We start from the raw sequence: 23272 nt of genomic DNA, 5'->3' as shown, positions 1-23272 counted from the left end.
AATGTTCATAAACAAACGTGGATGCTGACAGTGCCACAGACTCAAAGGGCTTCCGGTATCAACGGCGAGGCGTTTGCGCCGATGCAGACGACGCGTGTCGCCCTGGTTTTCATAGGCAAGCGAAGCATGCAGCACAGTGTTTGATAAGACAGGTGACGCGCCAGATTACAATGGTCCTTTTTTCAAACAGGAAGTGCTCAGAGGCTGAATCGCAGTTTTGGCAGGACAAAAAAAGTCTCCGAAAAATCCTTGTATACCAGCCAAACCTCCAGTCGTACGGCTTTGAAGCTGCGCCTTCGGCAAGACGATATGCCGTTAAAGGCTGCAGCGCACAAGCCACGAAGAACTGGTGCTCCGTAGGAAAGTGTCAAATTGAGCAGTCTTTAATACTGCTCAAATTAAAACTGCTCAAATTAAAACTGCTTTAGAACTGCTCAAATTGAGCAGTTTTTTCTTCAAATCTTCCTGGGAATTTCCTGGAGCAAATGCTTGCTTGAGCGTTTCCTGTGACTACACGCTGATTAGTCACCCATGCCTTCCCTAGCTCTCTCATTCTATAATTGCGTGACTTTCTCTCATCTGGTCTGCATAGCTTTGCACTTTGTGGACGTTTGTGTCTGTCAACCATCACTTCTAAAAGGAAGTCCTGATTTCACTGTGAAACTAAAGCGCAATTTTCAGCAGCCTTATGTTTATATGAAGCAGATTGCTTGCTCAACCACTGCTCGCGCGAAGTTTAAACTAGTTTTGACCGTTAGTTAAGCAACCTCTTCTTGTCAATATTCCGAGACTTTTGTGTTGTGATTTTCAAGTAATAACTTACGCCTCTGGCTAAAATTATGCGCAACTGACTCTTCCCACCATCCACATAATTCTATCATAGCCCATTGCTCGCAAACTCAGGTGCTCAAGAATGGCTCTTGAACATTACCCATGATTTTAAGGCGTTTAACGTTTGAAAGGAAAACATTCTTCGAGGGACGCCGTAGTGGAGAGCTGTGGGTAGTTTCGATCACCTGCAGCTCTTTAGCATGCACTGTCATCGCACAGTACACTACACCAGCCTTTAACTTTTTGTCTCCATAGAAATGAAAACGCCGCAGCCGTGATAGAACCAGCGCCTTCCCGGCCAGCAGCCGAGCACAAAAACCGCTGATTCACTTCTGCGGCATAAACAAAGAAAGAGTTGTATGTAAACCTCTGCACTGTGAAGAAAATTTCCACCTTTAAGGATGGATATTCGTTCCTATAGCTCGCAATCTTGCACCCTCCCAAAAGGGTGCAGTGTGCGCTTCTCACACCCATAGTAAGGGTGCGGTCATTACAGTTGCAACCTTTTTCCGATTGCTTTACAGTTTCATGGGTTTTGTTTTCATTAAAAGAAGCTGATCAATTTTTTTAGGCGCACACATTACCTACGAAAAGCTGCCGACGACCTAACTTCGCTCTAGAGTTACGGAATCCACACCAGTAAAATATAATCAACCTTTCAATGCCTCCCTGTTTGACTCTTTACGACCCACAAGAAACCTTACACATAGTAACTTTAATCTGCCACCGAATAATAACATCTACAGCGAAAGATTGGTGCAGTTTTCAGGAGCCAAGGTATGAGATGCTTTACCGCCAGCAATAAAACAGTCCCATGAAAGAAATAAAACGTTACGAACATACTTTATGAGCCTTATTTAACATATACGACAGTCGTTTTCGGTTTGTGTCTGTTGTACCATGTTGTTCATGACAGATTTTTATTCATTCTGCTGTAAAATGCACATTATTTTATTTGTTCCTCGTTGTATATGTATTTTCGCCTTTCCCGGCGTTTTTGTGCTTTTCATTTTACACAAGTGCTGTGTCATTGCCATCATGTATTTTGTTTCTGAACCCCACACTAGCCTCTGGCTATGCCCTTACAAAAAATTTTAGTAACATTCTTTAGAAAGTCGTTATTTAGACAATTCTTAATAGAACCTATCAACATTGAACAGAAAGTCTTTTAAACGTCTTTACACATTGTAGTAACAACCTATCAACCGTCTTCCGAAAATTGGCCACCGATATCCAAAAGACTCAAGTACGTAGAAAGTCTTTATACTTCCTATCATCCCCTTATCGACAGTTTCTATACACTTCCTATTGACCCCTTATCGGCAATGTCTACCAACACCCTATTAACGGTCTTCCGACAATTGGCCACCATTATCCAAAAGACTCCAGTACATAGAAAGTCTTTACACCTCTTATCAACCCCATACCGACAATGTCTACCAACACCCTATCAACGGTCTTCCGACAATTGGCCACCGCTATTCAAAAGACTCAAGTACGAAGAAAGAATAATTCCTACATCAATGTTTGGAAAAGTGTGTGCTAACAACACAGTACAACACTTTTACCAACATAGTTTTCTCACTTCAAAATTATTTTGTGAACACTGTATCCTGGAGTGCTTGAGTATAATAGAAGCAAACTGCAAATTATTACATTTATTGTGCACAAGTGTACATACGCGCTACAACACATGCATGATGCATCAAAATATTTTATGGAGAACAATAGAGGAACAGAATATTGCCTTCGGCACACTTCCCCTCAGTTCCCTTTTAGTAACAATGACTGACACACAGAAATTAAAAAGCATAACAGGTTTTAATTCACGATGTTTCGGCTGGAGGACCAGCCTTTTTCGAGTATAGTACAGCATTCGAAAGAAAATCTGTGTGCTTCAAATGCTGTAGTACACTTGAAAACGGCTGGCCCTCCAACCGAAACGTCAAGAATTAAATCCCGTTAGGTTTTTCTTACATACATAAGAGGTGTTTCAGGGAAGACTAATTAATTTTCAAAAAACAGGTATTTTGAGTTGAATATATGGCTTTTTCAGCATAGTATTACCAGTGTTGGCAGGTACCAGAAAACTGGTGAATCGTCCTACATAGTAAGCTGGTTAACTAATTTTTATTAATGAACCTTTTAACTATCAGAGTTAGGCATCTAGTTGAAATTAGAGATTTGTAGCAGTGCTTTCCCTGTGTGCTTTAAAAAGCGCATGTATTTTCGCACGATGCAGCCAAATTTTCTCGAGCCACAGTGGCGAAAGTACATTCTAAAAACTGATATGGCTACTACTAACGACTGGCTAAAAGTCTCTAACTGCAACCAGTTGTAAACCTGTGTTAGTTAAAAAGTTAATTATCAGAAATTAGTTAACCAGCTTACTAAATACACCTCACCAGCTTTCTGGTGTCTGCTAACACTGGTAATACTATGCAGCAAAAGCCATATTTTTGAAAACTACTTATTCTTCCCTGAAACACCTGGGGCATATAAATACTGCTCACTTTCCTGTACAATGAAATAATTTCTCCTGTAACATGAAGGTACCATGAGCCACATAACAAAACCGTGGAAATAAAACTGTGCATGCATACACACACACCTCTCCAAAACAGCTAAAAAATCCCACACAGTGAAACAATGCTTACGCTGTCTTAAGACCAACATTAAAGGCTGCAAACACTAGTGAATTAAACGTCAAACAGGATGCCAAACATATGCTAAATGTCCGCATGGATGTAGATACCAAGCTATGAGCTGATTTTAATAAACATACATCAGCACAGAAATGCTTAACTACTTTGTTGGTGCACTATCCTGACAATTGTCCTCAATATCAGGCAGCCTGCTTGTTGTTCATCATCATCACCAGCCTGACTATGCCCACTGCAGGGCAAAGGCCTCTCCCATGTGTCTCCAATTAACCTTGTCGTTACTTGTCTGCATCACCAGCGGAAGAGGTAGCGTCCTAGTGATGAGACGTGTGTACCAACAGGTAGCCTCCTCCATGGTGGAATGCAGCAGCAAGAGAACTGCACAAGAAAACATTCAAGGTATACAGTTATAGTAACTTTGAATAGAATCAAACATGGAGAACCAACAATCAGTTATATGAGCACTAAAATGCAGCACTCCGAGTGAATTTGATCAGGCTGCTGAGTAATAGTATAAGCCACAGTCACAAGACTAGAACTAAATGCAATGCTTCTTTGAACAAGAAAAAGCTATAACATGCTGTTGTGTTCGATTCTGCCCCCCATTCAAAGACTAAATGATATTCACAGGAATAGACATTAACGTGTTACACCTAATTAGGCTACCACAAAGAGATATTTAGCCATTCCAGTCTTGTGAAGATAACATGCAGGCCATCAAATATGAAAATTATTTTCTCTTTCTGATTTTTCTGCACAAAAATTCAGCCAGCTTTTGTTTTAAAAAGTGATGGCACAAACACATTGCAATATAACACATATGTTTCTTTCTCTTAGAGCGGCTATGAGGGAGTAACATAATTTTACTTGCTGTTCATTTTATTTACCAGCTTGTAGATAATGTAGTATGATTTGGAGCTATACCAGGTGTTAGGGGAAAATGTATGAACAAAGAGTACAGGGGTGAGCAAGTTCGTCAGCGCAAGGGTGGCACACTCTAACGCAAATGAATCACAATATTAAGGCACACATTGTGTCAGGTACAATACTTGTAAGTAAAGCTGCATAGAACTAAAAGTGATAAAAGCCTCAGCAACATGCCCCTAAGGGAGCAGCTGGAATGGTAGGTTTTTTACTTGTCCCGCAGCACATCCCTCCAGTGCTGAGGCCTGCTCATATCTGTTTAAGTTAATAATACAAGGGAAATAAGCAAACAAGTGTTCTAAAGAAGATAAAAATGTGTACTTAGGTTGCTCTTTAGGAAATTACCTGTTACTATTGCAGCACTAAATACCTCGAGAAAGTAAATTAAGTTATTTGCACAGCTTATTACAAACCTTGATGGCACGGGAGAGAGGCAACATCAAATGCATCGGTTCAAGTAAAGCAAGCGGTCTTGTTAAGGTAACAGCAATATTTGTTGACTTAGGCTCAGCTAGTGTAATGCAACCAGTAACTGAACGCTGGCATGAATAAAAATAACAATGCACCAATACTCAATTCCAAATTCATTTAAACTGTACAATGCAGTCAGTTGTGACAAAGGGAGTGTGAAAGAAAACCTCAGCAATGCTCATGACATAGCGAATAAGCACCTTTCTTCTGTACAGCGTCAATATAAGCTTTACAGGGTTTCATGTAATAATACAAGGATAATCTGGTAAGGTATCAATTACTGATGTTAGCAACACCGATGCTTCTAAAGCAGAGTGCTCCACTTGAACGCCAATATTCAATTATGCATTGCCCGTTAGGCTATGCCTGCCATACAGTTATCACACCGCTGGTTCACTTCAAACATGTCATACATTGTAAGAGGAAGGTACTCCTGAAGTAAACCTATAAAATTTGTTTGCTGCTTTTAGACTACAGTATAAAGGTCATGAAGCAGATAATTGTTTTAATTTGGTCTATACTGTGGTCAACATTCCCAAACACGAGAGGCATGAGGGAAAAAACTATAAAAAAGCATTTCACACTATAACACAATGCGCTTGACCAGGGGAGTGCTTTCATGATGCCCACAATACCTTTTCCCTTTCTCTTGGTCCTCTTTTAAAGATGCAAAAAAAAAACAAATGAAAGAGAGAGGGAGCCTGGACCAGAAGATTTTTTTTCAGGCTAAAAAAGACAAGGAAAAAATACCCACTCATGTACCTATCATTTTACAAGTGGCACATGCTTGATATTCAGTGTCAATGGCTGATAGGCTGCACCAGCAGGTCTTGATGTCATTTGCCTTAGGTTGAGGTAGCATTGGCTCGATGACAGATGAAAGCTGGTGCAAAAGTAGCGTGATGATACCGGTGGAGCAGCTGTACAGAGCTTGACTGCGGGCGCATTTGAAGAAAGGCTGTATTAGAGCCATGCTTTCATAGACATCATCACAGAAGCCACATCCCATTACAACCTCCAGCTGTTCAGTCCAATGTGTTCAGGAGTGGAGGCTAACGATTAATTGCCTACGCCTCCAATAGTTTGCATAAAAATGGTTTACAAAGCTTGTCATCCTTTTCTTAGAGCTAATATTCGCGAATCACGTTATAATTTATCGCTTCAGGCTGAAAATATGGGAATGACATAAATGTACTGAATGTTATTCAAATAAAATGACAACAAATTTTCCACTGTGCGATTACCTCAGCTGCACTGCAATACAATGGTTCTGCTATTTTTAATCCTCGTTTAGTTGACGAGACGTATTAAGAACCACAGCACTTGACGCGATTGAGATGTAGAACGGGCAATGCTCCATTTCAAGTAAACACTCAGACTGCAGAATCAAAAGACGCATGCCGATACAAGCACTTTTCGTTCTTATGGTCTCCTTTTCAAGCGCTACTCCTGTTCAGTCGGAATAACGAATCAAGCAGCACCCCACAGTTCTCAGCGTGCAACCAAATTCTATCACATAACTTCTACGTCGAGGAGCTGACGCAAAGAGCGCAAGGCGGCGGGTTAAAAGTTGCATAGTTGGCTAGCGAGCGTGTCAGAACACCTTCTCTCTGCAAACGATCGCGTGGTGCTCGCATTTTGCACCTAACTGCGAACAAGACGTGAAGACCAACCCAAATGCATTCGCAGCCCTCATGCATCCCCCCGACACATCGCAGAAGTCACTTTCCAGTTCTGTACTTACATATGTCAACGTTCACGGCAAGCCGTTTCTTCTATCGGGCATCGGGCGCCGGACGCTCTCGGCGTGGTTGGGTGCAGTACGTCAGAGCAGTTTTTGAGCACTGCATGCGCGTAAGAACGTCTTCCGCAGCACTGGAGCCATCTGTCACCTTCCGAGTTCAGTGACACTACCAGAACACTAACGAGGCCGCACATTTAACACAAAAAAACTGAAGAAAGGCACCCACAACTTCACAACTGTCGCAAGCCACCAACAAAGAGTCGTTTCAGCGTACTAAAAAAGGTAGTGTAGCGCGCGGCCAACTTGAGACTCGCAATCCGCCGCCAATCAACGGAAAGGTGGCGCTAATGTCGCCTAACTTTACACGCGTTAAAGAAACAACTGGTAAAGCCCTTTTTTTCACATACCTGTTGCATTAAACAACAAAATATTTTATTTCAATTACAAAGTCAGCAAATTTATAATGATTGAGGTGAAAAAATGCGACTACTCCCTACCATCTGTTTCTGGCGGCGCTGCGAACGAAAGCTTGGAAAAGCGGCAGCTACAGGCGACGCATCTGGGGCCAGGAAAGCCGCAGCCGCTGCACGGCTGCACTGTCTACCTAGTTCGAAGGCTATAATCGAGTTCCCCGTAACTGCGTCGCAGAATAAGGAATTATGATGATGTTGCCAAACGCTACTACTTTCGGTTTTTATTTTCGCATATTGTTTGCCTTAGCGTACTCTACACAGCTTGGCTCATGCCATTTAGTGTACGTGTGTGTATTTTGGGAACACGAGCGTTCGCACGCCCCTGTAGGATGGCATGCAAAAATTTCAAGCCCGCGGTGCAGCATCGCCTCTGTTTTCTGTGTGTTTATAGAACGCAATTCGACACCTTGCACGCTCTTTGCTCGAGCGAGCCCCGCTGACAGTCTCGCTACCGTAGTATTTTGTGTGCTACCTTTATTGAGTTTTGCCTCTGCCTTTCGCGGTCCTCGGCTCTGCCTCACGTCCGCTGATGCCAATAAGAAGAGGCAAAGAATGAACACATGCTCTTGCATGTCTACTCGGTTAGACTGCGTTAAAACGCAACACTTTTTTTCCGGGTTCCTAAGTCATTACATTACGGGAAGATAGAAAATATAGCTATCACCACGTTTTCCCTCGCCACAGCTTCGTACCGTGTTTGCGTTGAAGGAGATACAAGTGAAGTTGCGGAAGAGGCACTGGGCCGGTCCAGTAGCTGTGCTCAAAGCGGGGGCTGCTCTCACCCTAGCTTTTTTAATACTGGAAGCTCATCTGTCGCTCAGTACGAGTGGAAAATGTAACAAGTCAAGAATGAGGGCTTAAAGTTCTCCAATTGCCGTGCACCTTCCTCATGCAAAGCCTTTGCTACCGGAGTTGAGTAAAGCGGGCCGCTGTTACCCGTTTTGTTTCTCTATACTCCTCTTTATAGAATCGGCCTCAAAACATGAACTATATCAGCCGTAAGTTATAAGAAAACATTTTAAATAAGCTCGATTTTATTACCCGTGTTCCTGCTTCACTTTTGAGCTTCATTTCCGGTGTACATTCGATATATCCTGGCAGCACCCCCCCCCCCCCCCAATTAAAAAAAAATTTAAAATTAATTTTGCCTTGCCCGAAATTTCGCGTGTACAGACGCTCAGGAACGAAGCTGTAAGCCTTGTGGGGTTTTAAAATAGGGGAGATAAACACGTTCTCCCCGTTTAACCACGGCTGACCCACTTCAAAACCGCGCGGACCCCACCCCGTGGTCGCGAGCGCTACCGAGCGCATGCCGACCACGGCGGGCCTTGCTCTGCGGGAAGAAAGAAATGACACACTGGCTGACACAAACAAGGCATTTATTGCTATAACAACCATAACGCCAGCTAGCAACACAATACACTGAGGAATCGAGGATGTCCGACTCACCAGCACGGTTACGAGCGAACGTTCGCCAATGGTAGGGCAGAGGGAAAACTCCGAGGCCGGACGGGACGGGTTTGGCGGGAGAAAGTTCCGACCAAGAGGCTACCGTCGACGAAGAGCAAACCCGCGAGCGAAACGTGCGCTCGCTTTCCCGGTACCAGGGAGAAGAGAGCAGCTTTTCCCCCGCGCGTGCAGCAACACGCCATCCGCGGCGCTGGTGTCGCTGCGACGCGAGCGCCCTCCCCTGTTAGTTAAAGTAATCCAACTGAGAACCATGGTTGGGGTGCATTGCGGGAAAGCGAACCACGGGGAGGCGAGTGCATCTCCACATCCCCCCAACCTTAAATAGACCCACGCGTCTGCAAGTTACATGCTATGGAGGAGTCTCCTGGTCTTCATGCACTTGAGGCAGGTCTTGCAGCGGAGGTCACGTCGACAGCGTGCACGAAGTCTTCCGCGGTATTCCGAAGGCGGCGTGAAGGTCTCCGCTGGGACAACTCGCATGGCCCGCGGACTACGTGTCCGCAGGCCCGTGAAGAGGAGGGCCGGTTGACCACTGTAGGCGAGGATTCTGCAGTAGTCGGCAGGGTAACAGCAGCCTGAGGTGGCTTCTATGTGGTCTCGCCACGGCTGCCCCGGATGGATGCGGCGAACAGGACACAGGCCGCTCCGTCGCAGCAGGCGGCACCGAGACGATGTGCACTGGATCTCTAAATTTCCGAAACGCACTCCGCATGCCTTAACGTAGGTCATGGAAGGGGAAACGGCGTACACAAGGGTCTCGTGGCTCAATGCTCAACTCGCTAGCAAAACGTGTCGGGCGGTTGTGCAACGCAAACTTCGAGTGAACAAAGCCTTTTGTTGAGTTGAACGAGACTGCCCAGTTCATGCGAGGTTAAAAAAAACGGGTGGGCAGCAAAGTGCGCCCCCTCTCAACAGCCCGGTCCGGTGGTCGTGTCACTTTGACACGGCGCAGGCAGCTCTGAAAAGCCTTAGGCCTCGCTACCATTGTGACGACGACCCCCAACAAAAAAAGATCCGAAACAGGTTTCGTGCGCGCAGCCACGAGGAGAGATCAGCTTTGTGGGGTGGTCCTACCCCGCTCACTGCACGAAGCAGCTTCTGAGCGGTCGGCGCCCACCGTATCGGACGGTGTCGGAGCGCCCGGTGCCGAGCTGCAACAGCAGCGAGCTCGTAGCAGCACCCGTTGCCGCAGGCCACCCGGCTCCCGGAGCCGCGACTCCCAGTGTAAAAAAAGAGACAGCAAGAAAATATGTACAGAAAACTCGGACCACCCACGCGGCTTCCGTACTCACTCTCTTCGGGCTCGGCAACTCCGCGGGCGCTAGGCCTCGCGCTCCCTCGGTGCGGATCAAGTGGTTCTCGTGCTGAAATACTACAGAAAAGAAAAAAACTTGGCGAAAAACGTGCTGAGCATGTCAAAAAGATTAAACATGCTGCAGCGCAATACACCTCGCACTCAAGAAAGCATGCAGCAGGTCCTAGCGATCAAAACTCACACTAGGCCTAGCACTTGTAAAGTCCGTACAACGAGCGTTCCGCGAACCGAACAGACAGTTGTCCAATGTTCCAACAGCCGGCCCCACGTTGGGCGCCAGATGTGGGGTTTTAAATCCGTTTTCGCCGTTTAACCGCGGCTGACACAGTTCAAAACGGCGCGGACCCCACCCCGTGGTCGTGAGCGCTACCGAGCGCACGCTGACCACGGCGGGCCTTGCTCTACGGGAACAAAGAAACGACACACTGGCTGAGACAAACAAGGCATTTATTGCTATAACAACAATAACGCCAGCTAGCAACACAATACACTCTGGAATCGAGGGTTTCCGACTCACCAGCACGGTTACGAGCGAACGTTCGCCCATGGTAGGGCAGAGGGAAAACTCCAAGGCCGGACGGGCGGGCTTGGCGGGAGCATGTTCCGACCAAGAGGCTACCGTCGACGAAGAGCGAATCCGCGAGCGAAACGTCCGCTCGCTTTCCCGGTCCCAGGGAGAAGAGAGCAGCTTTTCCCCCGCGCACGCGCAGCAAAACGCCATCCGTGGCGCTGGTGTCGCTGCGGCGCGAGCGTCCTCCCCTGTTAGTTAAAGTAACCCAACTGAGAAGAGTGCGTTGCGGGGGGAGCTAACCACAGTTGGGGTGCATTGCGGGAAAGCGAACCACGGGGAGGCGAGTGCATCCCCACATCCTGCACGCCTTACACAGAACTTCCTCGGAGCGCGAAGCGGTGCGGCCGTTTTCGGGCGGCGTTTTCAGTCCCGTGCGATCAGCCATTGCTGGTCGCTCGGGGAGGAGGCTAGTGCGAGGTTTTAAATTGGGCGCTCCCACGTGGAGTGGCATAAAGTGTACGGGGCGCTTTTGCATGGCGGGGAGTGCGTAGGGTATTACGAGGGGAAGAAGTGTGCTTGTGGTGGAGGTTGGTTCAGGAAGGAGTTCTCCTGGAGCTGGAGATATAATTTGGCGCCTTTTGAGCTAGCGAGAACGTGTCATTCAATGGCGTGGAAACAGATCGGTGCGATACCAAACTTGAATTTTTCTTCTAGCTCGCAACAATAATCCCTCTGAAACCTCAGAGCGAAACGCTTTTAACACGAAAGTGTTTTAACACCGCCGTATGCTAAATTACTGTAACTACTGCACGTTAAAATACGACCGATCAAGAATTGCAACAATTGCAACACCAACGCGCTATCGAATTGGCAGAGTGGTCGTACAGCTCTGCTGAAACTGTTAGTTAGTTCTGAAATGTTAAATTTGTTTAATGGCTGCCTGAGTACAAAATATAAGGTGGAATACGCAGCAGAAAGCATTGGTTTCGTGTAGAATGAACCATCACTGAAATTAATTTTTCTGTAACGAACTCATCATTGTAATTATGTAACACGATATCACACTAACTCCTTGTTGTATCGGCGCAGCGCTTATCAAGTGCGCTGCACTTTGCTTCTGTGCGCCGCGTATCTGATGTTCGCGATTACTGTTCAGGTGTGCAGTTGTATAGCTGACCAATGGCATGCCTCGGTTGCACCCAGGATGTCTTTATAAGGCGAAGCCACTGAATGGTTTCTGTCTGTTTTGTCGTGTTGCTGCCCGAATAAATACTTGACTTCACGGCGTCTGAGTCCAACATCGCGTCGAGGATGGGATAGTTCGTGCAAAAGCAAGGATCCAGCCAGCAGAACCGACGTAGACCCGACGAAGACGCCACGGCAAGCGAGGACATCAGAGATGACCACCACCCTGGGATCTTTGGCAGAGTTCTGCCCAGACTCTGGCAATATCGACGTCTACCTGGAAAGGCTCGACCTGTACGGAACCGCCAACGGAATAGACGCAAGAAGTTGCAAGTCTTTCTAACAATCCTGGGTGAAAATCCTGGGCCTACGTGACTGTGCGTAGCCTATTGCTGCCGAAAAAGCCAACAGAGGTCAAGTACGAAAAAGCTGCAGAAGTTCTTGAAATGCACTCTGCTCCAAAACGGTATCGCTTCTACCAGCGAAAGCAACAGCCGAACGAAAGCCTGAAACAGTCTATCGTCGAGCTCAAAAGGCTGGCTGCTACGTGCTCGTTTTGAACATTCTTCGAAGAAGCGCTCCAAGATCGACTGATTGCTGGAATACGTACGGATTCGATTTGATGCCGCCTTCTTGCCCTGTCGGATGACGAAGTTACCGAAGGACGAAGCCTAGAAGGACCCCCGGGAAATGCTACCGGAGGGGTCAACCTCCAGTCCTGCCGACGTCTATTGGCATCGGGAATATGCCACGCAAGGCAGAAGACACTCGTCTAGGAATGAATGAATGAATGTTTATTATGGACAGAAATACAAAAAGTCTGTCGAGGAGGCTGACAAAAAGGCAACGAATGCCTGACTAAGTGTCAGTCCCCGTTCTGAAAACACAAAACACTCGAGCAACACGGGGTAAGAAAACTACATAAAGTATATACATACACTTAAAATGGAAGGTAAGTGACATGCAATAAATAATATAAACAGTGCAAGCATGTTACACTTTCAAGGAAAAAAATCATATCTGAATAGATAACAAGTACAAGTTCACTTTTTTTTTGTTTCCTAGAGATGACGATTCGTTTACAATACTGAGGATGGTAGCAAGATGATTTAGGAAATCTGGACTTATAAAAGATAGCTTTTGCATACCGTAGTTTGTCCTTATCTTGCCTATGTTGTACGCAGTGTGTCTTGCATTATATGTGTGCTCTTTTGGAAGGTATATTTTGAAAAAGGCGCTTTCATTACGGCTGATCTCTCGAAATATTACAATAGCTATTTTTTTGTTAATAAGATTTTGTATTGCTAATATACTATTCTTGAAAAGAGGCGCAGAATGACTTCTATAGGGCGCATTTTCAGCGACACGTATCATACGTTTCTGCAAGGTTACAAGATGTCGATGTTAGTTTTCGTCGTGGTACCCCAGAGAGTGAACAGTATTGGAGGCGTGAATGCACTAGGCTATAGTACAACTGTTTTTTTAATCGAGAAGGAAAGAGATGCTTTAGTTTATTAATAATGCCGATGGATCGTGCAATGTTGGTTTTCATGCTGTCGACGTGGGCGGTCCAGTTTAAGTTTTCTTCAAACGTAACACCAAGGAAACTATGGCAAGTGGAGGGCTGGACGACTTCATCACGGAATTTTATTACTATGTTGTCATCAATGCACTTGTTACGAGGCGAAAGGCAACGTATTTTGTCTTTTTAATGTTTAGTTCTAACTTATTTACTCTAAGCCATTCTGAAAGATTACCGAGCCAAATATTTGTTTCTTGTTGGAGAGCATACAAGTTTTCGCCAGAAAAAAAGCATTAGTGTCATCAGCGTATCTGATTATGTCAGGTGTTAGAGGCACGTTTGTAATGTCATTAATGTATAAGAGAAAAGGAAGCGGCCCCAGAATGGACCCTTGCGGAGCACCGAATTTAATTTCACCAAGTGATGATTTGTGGTGACGAATGTCGGTATTTAACTTTTCAAACAAGATATCATGCTTAACAGAATCAAAGTCTAGAAATATTCCTATTGTATACAACTTGTCTTCAAAATTACTTATTATTTTTCCTTTAATGTTTAGCAGCGCCGTTTCGGTACATTGGTGTTTCCGGAAACCGTACTGTTGGTCTGGTAAAAAGCTGTTCCGGGTGCAGAAATTTAAAATCCTGTCATTAATAGCTTTCTCTATGACTTTTGAAAAATTTGGTAGAACTGAAATCGGCCTGTAGTTGTTCATGTCATTTCTGTCTCCCCCTTTAAAAATTACCGATACTCGTGCAACTTTTAACTCATCGGGAAATGAATCAGTACACATTATTAAATTACATATATGTGCCATAGGCTTACTAATAAGCGCCACCACAGCTTTTATTGGTTCTGCCTTTATGCTATCCACACCACATGCTGTGGAATTTTTTAACTTGGAGAATAAGCTACTTATTACAGCTTCAACTGTTGGTGCTAGAAAGAGGGATTTTCTCATACTGCATGGAATATATGACTGATAATTCGAGCTGTCAGAATCGAAAGCATTTGACGCACCACAATTTAAGAAGTCCTGATTAAACCTATCTGCCAGCGCAGTCTCTGTGAATACAACACCTTTGTCAATGAGCTCATAAATTGAGCAGTGTTCACTGTGCGGGAGCAGATTATTCAATGATTTCCAGACTTTTTTGGATCATTAAGAATATGAGTAAACTCATTCTCATAATAGCTCTCACGCGCCAGCTTGATGTCGCGGCTTATCTTATTCCTGACCTTTTTGAATTCCGATAGGTATTCTGGTTGCCTTGTCTTTATGAAAGTGGTAAAAAGCCTATCTCGTTCTTTAATTCGTTTTAAAAGCGCGGTATCAACCCAAGGCTTCCTACATTTCTTGTTTCTTCTTGCTTGTCTAAGAGGAAATGCCTTGTAATAAAGTTCCTTGATTTTGCTAACAAAAAGGCTGTACGCCTTAACAGGATCCGTCAACGTGTATATCTCGGACCATTCGATTTTGCTAACTAATGCATGTGTTGTGTATCAGACGGACGCCAGGCTGGAACTGAACAAACGTTTATTGATACAGTGCCTTTTTATAGGCCGACGACTGCTTGCGTGGCTGATAAGCGATACATGAAAATGCAGTTTTTAAAACATGCGCATGCGCTATCAGTACACCACACTCCTTTCTCCTAAGATTATTTGCACAATCCAAAACTGACTAGCTAGACATCAATGCCATAACGCAGGACAGGTCGTCGAACACGCGTTGATCTTCGCGGCTCGACCGGTACTTGGGTGGCTTGGCCTGGACTCGCCCCAGGGATTGCTTCTGGGCTAGCAGACAGCGGCTGTGGCTGCCTAGCTGTAGGAGGAAGCCTGACGTGGTAGTACTCACTTGTGACTGGGTCAACTTCGAGCCGCGTCCAGGCGCTCCTCAATTGGTTGCGGTGCCTGTGATGACGCTCGCCGTTGTTTAGCTGTACCACGTACGACACCGGACCTCTGACTGCCACAACCCTGGCAGCCTTCCACCTTGGACCTGGACAAAAGCTTCTAGCGTAGACCGCGTCACCGACACGAAACCTCTTAGTCTCTGGTCGTTGTAGCTCAGGCGCGTGTTGCCGGTCCGGATGTTGCTGACCCCAGTCTTCGTCCGAACATTAACTCTGCTGGCGATTTTCCCGTGACCGAATGTGGCGTCGTGTGTTCCTTAAACAGAAACCGGGAAATCTTGCACTGCGTCGAAACTTCCTGCTGCTTCTTCAATGCTTCTTTAACTTCTCTTACCATCCTCTCCGCCCTACCATTGCTGGCTGGGTGATAAGGTGCAGTGAAAATAGCACGGACGCTATTACACTTCAAAAAATTACCGACGATTACGTTACTTCCTAATGCGAAATTTGAGCGCAGCAAATAAGCTGTTTCACCTTTTCGATAGTGAGTGAACCGCAGCTGCGGAGTTGGTTTCAGGGACAACGCCGCCGATGCCGACACAAACAATATAATACCCTCGCTTCCGCAGCGCTAAGAACCAGGTCTAGCCGTGGGAAGGTGGTCACGTATTCGTCGACGTGCCGGGGCCTACGTGAAATAACCGGCGCGTCGGCAACTGAAGAGCACCCTATCCGCCACACAAGAACAGGGGGGGGGGGGGGACCCTTTCCTCCTTTCTGCATGGCGGCGACGGTGTTCTATGCAGTCACGTTATCTTGACTCTCTAGCGGCGTCAGCGGCATCCAGCGGTATCAGTCGGTCGTTATCAGTCGGTCGCTGCTAGCGCTGGGGGGATGAAAGGGGGGCGGAGCTGGTTACGAGGCCGACGACGACGCGAAACCCTGGAACGGACGCCAAAGAGCTGCGCTCTAAAACATTTGCAACTCCGTGCTAGCGAAAGCTATGCCGTTATCCGAAACGATAACGTCTGGTACACCATGTGTCGCAAACATCTTCCTTAAGCTGTTGACGACAGCCGTAGCTTTCATGGATGGCATGATTTCGACTTCAGCCCAATTGCTGTACGCGTCTACCACGACTAAGAAAACTTCTCCTTTAACTGGGCCAGCGAAATCAATGTGTAGGCGACTCCAAGGCTGATCTGGCTTGATCCAAAAATGTACTGGAGCCTTGGGATCGCTTTGACGGTTACTCTGGCATGGATGACAGTGCCGCACAGACTCCTCAATTTCGTGGTCCATCTTCGGCCACCACATGAGCCCTCTAGCTGATGCTTTCATGGCACTCATCCCTGGATGATTCGCATGCAGGAGCTGAAGCACATTCTCTCTTGCTGCGGTTGGAATTATGACGCGATTCCCCCACAGTATGCAATCACAATGCAATGACAAATCCGACCGTCTCACCTCATAAGGCGCAAACTTGCTGTCCACTTGTGTTGACGGCCAGCCACTGAGTAGCCATTCCTTTACCCGGGATAGAACAGAGTCCTTTTTGATCAGCGCAGCAATGTCCGCCGCTTGCAGCGGTGCGCAGTCGACCGCTTCCAACAAGAGCACGTCCCCAGGCGGTCTTGGCTCGTCCTCGTCTCCCAGGGCTGGTAGACGACTGAGTGCATCGGCGTTGGAGTTGTCTTGGCCTCGTCTGTACTCAAGGTGGTAGTTATACGCAGACAACAGTAAAATCCAACGAAGCATTCGGGGCGACACAACTTCGGGCACTCGCTTGTCCGTGTTAAACAGGCCGAGTAACGGCTTGTGGTCTGTTATCAGTGTAAATTCTCGCCCAGCTAGGTACTGGTGGAACTTTTTTACGCCAAAGACCACAGCCAAACCCTCTTTATCAATATGAGCATAGTTGCGTTCACTGACGCCAAGAGTGCGAGAAGCATAAGCTATGGGCTGCTCCTTCCCGTCATCCGCACGATGGGCTAGCACTGCTCCCACCCCCACAGGCGATGCGTCGCAGCACAAAATTAAAGGATGCTTGCAATCGTAGGGCACAAGTACGGAGTCTGAGCTGAGTAAATTTTTCAGTCTCTCAAAAGCCCGCTGATGCTCACCTGTCCACTTCCATTCGTGGTCACGGTCGAGCCGTCGATAAAGCGGTTCGGCCGCTTCCGTCCTGCCCTTGAGGAAACTGCTGTAGAAATTCAGCAATCCCAAAAAGGCTTGCAGCTCCTTTTTGCTTGCGGGCGCAGGCGCTTGCCGGATGGCGTCCGTCTTGCTTCGGTTGGGATGTACTCCTGAGTCGTCAATCCTGTGTCCCAAGAATTCGATGCTCGTCTGGTTAAATTCGCACTTGTCCTTGTTTACTCGTAGCTGTGCCTTCTGCAGACGCGATAGCACAGTTTCTAATCTCTCGGCGTGCTCTTCGGCGTTACATCCAGAAATTAATATGTCATCTAGATAAGCTTTCACACCCGGAATGCCCGCTAACAGCGTGTCGATGACTCGTTGAAAAACCCAAGGTGTGACCGAAATGCCAAACGGCAGCCGCTTAACATTGTACAGTCCCTTTATCGTGTTAACTGTGAGCACCTCAGCCGTCTCGTCGTTTAGCGTAAGCTGCTGATAAGCTTGGGCTAGATCCAACTTGGTAAAAAACTTGCTTCAACTTAAAGCTGTGAGCATTTCAGCTGTAGTGGGCAAGGGGTATCCACTGCTCTTAATAGCTTTGTTTACGGTACTGCGATAGTCGCCGCAAAGATGTAAAATTCCATCTTGTTTTCTTACCACTACCAGTGGTGTTGCCCAGTTGGAGTAGCTGACGGGCTCCCATACACCTTGTTGCACCAAGCGGTCCACTTCGTTGGCCACGTCGTCCTTGAGGGCCAGTGGAACTGGTCGACTTTTGAGGAACACCGGTTGGGCGTCATCTTTCAGTTCGATGTGAACTGGCGGTTCTTTGAAGCCAGGAAGGTCCCTGCGAAACACCTCGGGAAATCGCGAAGGCACGTCCTCCACGTTTACTTGCTGTATTGCCCGCAAGCCAATACCTAACGGGTTAAACCAGTTTCGCCCAATCAGGCTGTTGCCTTGCTTCTGTACTACGAGCAAAGGTAGCTTTGCCTTCCTGCCTTTGAATTCCACCAAGACACTTGCTTGACCCAGCACGGGTAACGCCTCCTTCGACCAGGTTACGATAGTTGTTCCAGAATCTTGCAGTGGTATTTTACCGTGATTCCTTTCAATAACCCTGAACGTATCTGCACTCACAATTGAGCACGATGCGCCAGAATCAACCTCCATCGGAACTTCTTGCCCTTCAATCATTACTTGAACCATGGACTTCTGTTCTTGCTCATTCACTTCGCACTGGGAAAACAACCCACTCATTTCGTACACGCCCTTGCGCTTATCTCCTTTCTTCTTTTGCTCATACGCTGTCTTCCGAGCAGTTCTACTATCGTCTTTCGACCGACAAGCCTTAGCTATATGTACAACCCTTTTGCAGTTGAAGCATGTCGCCTTTCTAAAACGGCACAAATGTGGAGCGTGCTTATCGTTGCTCCGGTAACAGCTGAACCCCTCCGCTGGAGTGTCTTGCTTCGCACGGGTTGCTTGTACCATTTCCTGGCAGTCCGTCTCGTATCGACCGTGCTTGCGTATATCTCGCTGTTGCTTAGCGGTTGCTTCTGCAGTTGTGGCCAAGTCATACGCAACCTTAAACGTAAGGCTGTGTTCTGCGAGAAGTCGCTGCTGAACCCCTTCGTTCCGGAGTCCGCATACGAAACGATCCTGCATCATGACGTCCAACGGGAGTTGGGCGCTGCCAAAACCGCAGTCTTCGGCTAGCTTCCGAAGCGCCGTGACGTAGTCCGCAACCGATTGCTCGGCAGCCTGGTTTCGCCTGTAGAACAAAAACCTTGCATACAGCTCCAAAGGCATTGGATGCAGGTGCTTGCGAACGGCAGTATTGATTTCTTCGTAGGTTGCTGCTGTCGGTCTTTCTGGCTTTACCAAAGTTACGATGAGCCCGTACACTTCTTCGCCGCAGCTGCTCAACAGGACTGCTCTTTTCTGCTCTTCTTTCGTTATCTGGTTCGCTTCGCAGAACATTTCCAGGCGCTCGACGTATTCGTCCCATGACGCGTTCGTGCCGAGACGATACTCGCCGATACTCGCCAACTGTTGTGTATCAGACGGACGCCAGGCTGGAACTGAACAAACGGTAATTGATACAGTGCCTTTTTATAGGCCGATGGACATGTGATCTGCCGACGACTGCTTGCGTGGCTGATAAGCGATACATGAAAATGCAGTTTTTAAAACATGCGCATGCGCTATCAGTACACCACAGCATGAAAATCAGCAATCGTGTTCTTGTTTATCATTCTGTATTTTGAGTTGCTGTCCTTTTTGAGCTGAGGTCGTATTTTAGTCGGATGTGTGAAAAATAAGAATATCGGCATGTGACCGCGAGCAACGTGCAACGTGCCCCCCAAAACGGTCCAAGAAAGCAACGCGGGAAAGGCACTGTTCGCGCGCGTGGCGGACTGCACGAGCCAGTGAGTTGTCCTTTTCTCAAAAGTACGCGCTTCAAATGTTCGAAGCCAGGTCATGTAGCGAAAATGTGCAAAACAAAGGTCGTTCACAAAGCTGAGGAAACCTCGTCGGAAACTGCTGAGTTGCTTACGGTTTGTACCACAAACCAGGTTCGTAGCTCTTCGCCCATCGTGCTTAATGTAAAGGTAAACGGCAAGGATATTCCAATGGAATTAGACACGGGAGCCGCTGTGACCATAATGTCTGAAAGAGACTTCTATGCAAATTTCCCTACCCATGGAGTGTATAATGGCACTGCACTCAAAGTAAAGGGTGTCGCGAACGTGAATGTGTCTTATCGGAACCGAAGCTACGGTCTGCCTCTGATAATGGCAAAGCAAGAAACTCGAGATCGCATGCCGACGCTTTTAGGTCTCGATTGAATAACTGCACTAAAAGTTGACTTGCAGAATGCTGTGCAGCAGTTGCAGTATGACCTAGATAACGTGCAGTACGGCAGGCAGATGGTAGCAGCGGAATCCGAGAAAAGGTTAAAACAGCTGTACGGTGATATGTGAGCCAGGCTATGGTTCTATCAAGGGATTCACTGGTAGCATCCAAATGAAAAGCGATGCGCATCCAACCTTTTGTAAGGCGAGACCAGTACCATATGCTTTGCGCGAACAAGTGGAAAATGAATTGCGCGACCTTGAGAAAGCTGGTGTGGCGCACAGAGTCAGACACAGTAGTAGGGCTACACCGGTCGTGATTGTACCGCAGAAAGCTGGAAAAGAGATTAGGATATGTGGAGACTACAGAGTCACAGTCAATAATGATATGGAACTCGATCACTATCCGCAGCCTCTGCCAGAGGACATATTCGCGTAACTGGTTGGGGGAACCGTGTTCACTTTACTGGATTTGTCAAAGGCGTACCTGCAACTTGAGCTGGATGAGCAGGCACAGGAATTGCTGACGGTGAATACGCTCTTGGGGCTTTTCAGATTTAGACGATTGCCCTACGGAGTGGCAAGCGCGCCCGCAATGTTTCAGGCCGTGATGGATGAGGTTTTGCGAAGCATGCCTGGGACTGCCTGTTACCTAGACGTTGTTTAATAGCACGTAAAACCTGACAGAGTACTATCGCCGTTCCGAGCAGGTGCTACAAGCACTCAGTAAGCATGGCATTCGTGTAAACACATGGAAATGCAAATTTTTCCAAGAAAGTGTGCGTTACTTAGGACACGAGATAGACAAGACGGCCGTACATCCAGCAGCGGAAAAAGTGAAGGCAAATCGAGACGCGCCAAAACCAAGTAACGTGACTCAGCTAAAGGCATTTTTGGGCCTAATAAACTACTGTACGATGTAAGGAAGGAAATACAGTTGATATGTGACGCTTCTGCTTATGGCTTAGGCGCAGTGCTGTCGCACGTGGTTGAAGGTGTAGAACGACCGATTGAGTTCGCATCACGGACAATGACTCCTGCTGAGCGTAACGACGCGCAAGTGGAAAAAGCTCTTGCAGTTGTTTATGAAGTGCGGAATTTTCATAAATATCTGTACGGGCGTAGCTTCAATGCAGTCACTGATCACCAGTCCCTTACCGTCCTTTTTGAGGCAAAGCATCAAACAAATGCAGAAGCTGCAGCTCGTGTACACCACTGCGGAATTTTTCTTGCAAACTACAAGTTTCGCATTTCGCACCGAGCAGGAACAAAGATAGCCAATTAGACGGACTATCACGCCTTCCACTGCCAGAAACCGGTGACGAGACAGAATAAATGTTTTATTTTTCGCCTCTCAACAAACTCCCCGTTACAGCTAAAGATATCGAGCGAGAAACAGCGAAAGATTCAGTGCTCGGCGCTGTTCGTGAAATGGTATGGCATGGATGGCCGCGTGCTGTTGACGCTCCTTATCAACCTTTCTTCGTGAGGCGATTTGAAATTACTTGTGGATTGTGGTTGTTTGGTGTCGAACAATACGGTCGTGATACCGCAGTCGCTTCAAAGTGAAGTTATGTGTTTGTTGCATGAACAACACATTGGCATTACTAAGATGAAAGCACTTGCAAGGTCAATTGTTTAGTGGCCACAGATAGACAACTTCCTGGAACAAGCTGCCAAGCAGTGCGAAATTTGTCAAAGCACAAAATCTGTGGGGCCACTAGCACCACTTTCATCCTGGAAATGGTGCACAAACAGTTGGTAGAGGGTACTATCAGCAAGGAATGAAACGCGAACAAGAGAGCTGAGCCACGAAACGCAAAATAAGAATATTTTAGCCCGGGGAAGCTCAATACTTGCTCAGGTTCTTTTGACTTTAAAGGCACGAAGACTCTTTTTCAGAAGTGTTAATCAACCTCGCCAGCATTTCCACTCCAGGAGCTAATATTACAGTGTCTTTGAGATGTACTCAGTTTTCTTGTTCGCGTTTCATTCATTGCTGATAGTACATCTTGATTTTGCTGGAAAAGAAAACAAGATGTTCCTTTTAGCTGTCGATTCCTATTCCAAATGGTTGGAAATCAAGATCATGACGTCAACGACTGCGCAAAGCACCATCGAAACAGAGCGCACGTTGTTCGCAAGTCATGGCTTACCGACTGAGATAGTCATAGATAACGTACCGCAGTTTCGTGCCAAAGATTCTGAGGAATTTCTGTTGGCAAACGGGGTTAGGCACACGCTTATTCTGCCATATCATCCTCAGTCGAACGGTTCAGCAGAACGCGCGGTACTAACAGTAAAGCATTCGCTGTTGAAGCAATTGCTCGAAGATCAGAGGAATAAAAGTTCCAGGTCAATGCAGCACAGAATCGATAATTTTCTGTTTGCTTATAGAACAAAGCCGCACACATTCACCAGCCAAACACCAGCTGAACTCTTCATGAAAAGGAAGTTGCGCACAAGATTGTCGTTATTGAAACCAAGTCTACGAGATGCAATCAATGCCAAATCGGAGAGGAAAGTACGCAGTGCAAACAAGCGGAGGATTAATCACCTAAAGCATTTTCTGTTCGGGATAGGGTGTTTGTGCGTTCAGTACGTGGGGAACAAGTGAAGTGGCATCCAGGCAAGGCTGTGGATGTGAAATCTGCTATGACATACGTTGTCGTGGTGGATGGACAGACTCGGTTTGTGCATGCGGACCATTTGCGACATACTTGTGTGAAGCCTGATGTTAAAGAAAGTGAGATGCCTTTACCACCTGCTAGTGATGTGCTAGAAAGTGAGTGTTCCCTTGGACCCTCCTCAACTCCACAAGTATTGGATGGGAGTGATGGTTGCTCACTCGCACGTGAAGCCCACAAAACGATATTGATCTCCAAAACACAACACGCCACAAACTGTTCGAGTATTTTTTACACTACACCTAACCTTTTTTTCTGTGATTTGTTTACCTAATTCTTCTTTCTCTCACCATCATTGTAAGTTTTCTTTCCAGCCAGCACAATGCTGTTGATTTTATGCTGACTACTGTAACCTGATAACAGCTCTGCTATATGTATTTTTTTTCCTTTGTTACCTGTATTTCCTGTGTTTTCTTTTTTTTTCGTGTGTGTGAAAAAAAACCAAACCACTGCATTGCTGTCAAAGTGGGGGCCCGTGGCCTTGTCAAGCTGTCAAACGGTAGCTTTTACTACGGGTCCCCGCCATCATATGTACCATGGTGGCAAAATAAACTTTGAATTTGAATTTGAAAAGTGCATCAGCATCGGAACAGAGCGATGCCTATTCGCCGGTGCTACCC

At 46.6% G+C, this 23272-nt stretch overlaps 1 pseudogene; it reads left to right on the top strand.

Moving 5' to 3' along the window:
* Positions 1-4591: 4591 nt before the first annotated feature.
* Positions 4592-20094, top strand: LOC149325025 (uncharacterized; annotated as a pseudogene).
* The last annotated feature ends 3178 nt before the right edge of the window (positions 20095-23272 follow it).

The sequence above is a fragment of the Amblyomma mixtum genome, chromosome 10 (genome assembly GCF_055824585.1).
Source record: "Amblyomma mixtum isolate Tamu chromosome 10, ASM5582458v1, whole genome shotgun sequence".
NCBI lineage: Eukaryota > Metazoa > Arthropoda > Arachnida > Ixodida > Ixodidae > Amblyomma > Amblyomma mixtum.
This window is presented reverse-complemented; position numbering and strand designations above follow the sequence as displayed.